Below are 865 nucleotides of genomic sequence, written 5' to 3' on the forward strand. Positions count from 1 at the left end.
TTGGGTTACTCAAAAACATCTCGAAACACTAATCAAACAACTCGGGCATAAATAAAGACAACTCGAAAACTAAAGCATATAGGTGTCAAGAAGCTAGGCAAAGCAACAAAAGGAAACCCCAGGACCCAGTCCAAAAAGTTCCAGGGGCATCCTTTGGAGGCAGAATAAGGACTCAGGGAAGCTTACAAGCCTACATCTCTACAAGTCCCAACAAGAAAATAAAGTCTCTATTGCAACAAGAATGACACTGGGAAAGGCCACAAACCAAATAAAGTCACTGATGAGCGGATAATTTGTACGCTTTTTGGCATTGTTTTTAGTATATTGTTAGTATGTTTTAGTTAGTTTTTAGTATATTTTTATTAGTTTTTAGTTAAAATTTACTTTTCTGGACTTTACTATGAGTTTGTGTGATTTCTGTGATTTCAGGTATTTTCTGGCTGAAATTGAGGGACCTGAGCAAAAATCTGATTCAGAGACTAAAAAAGGACTGCAGATGCTGTTGGATTCTGACCTCCCTTCACTCGAAGCGGATTTTCTGGAGCTACGGAAGCCCAATTGGCGCGCTCTCAATGGCGTTGGAAAGTAGACATCCTGGGCTTTCCAGCAATATATGATAGTTTATACTTTGCCCAAGATTTGATGGCCCAAACCGGCGTTCAAAGTCACCCTCAGAATTCCCAGCGTTAAACGCCGGAACTGGCACAAGAATGGGAGTTAAACGCCCAAACTGGCACCAAAGCTGGCGTTTAACTCCAAGAAGAGTGTCAACACGAAAATGCTTCAATGCTCAGCCCAAGCACACACCAAGTGGGCCCAGAAGTGGATTTTTATGTCATTTACTCATCTTTGTAAACCCTAAGCT

Source organism: Arachis duranensis, chromosome 9 (genome assembly GCF_000817695.3).
Source record: "Arachis duranensis cultivar V14167 chromosome 9, aradu.V14167.gnm2.J7QH, whole genome shotgun sequence".
In the NCBI taxonomy this organism is placed as follows: domain Eukaryota; kingdom Viridiplantae; phylum Streptophyta; class Magnoliopsida; order Fabales; family Fabaceae; genus Arachis; species Arachis duranensis.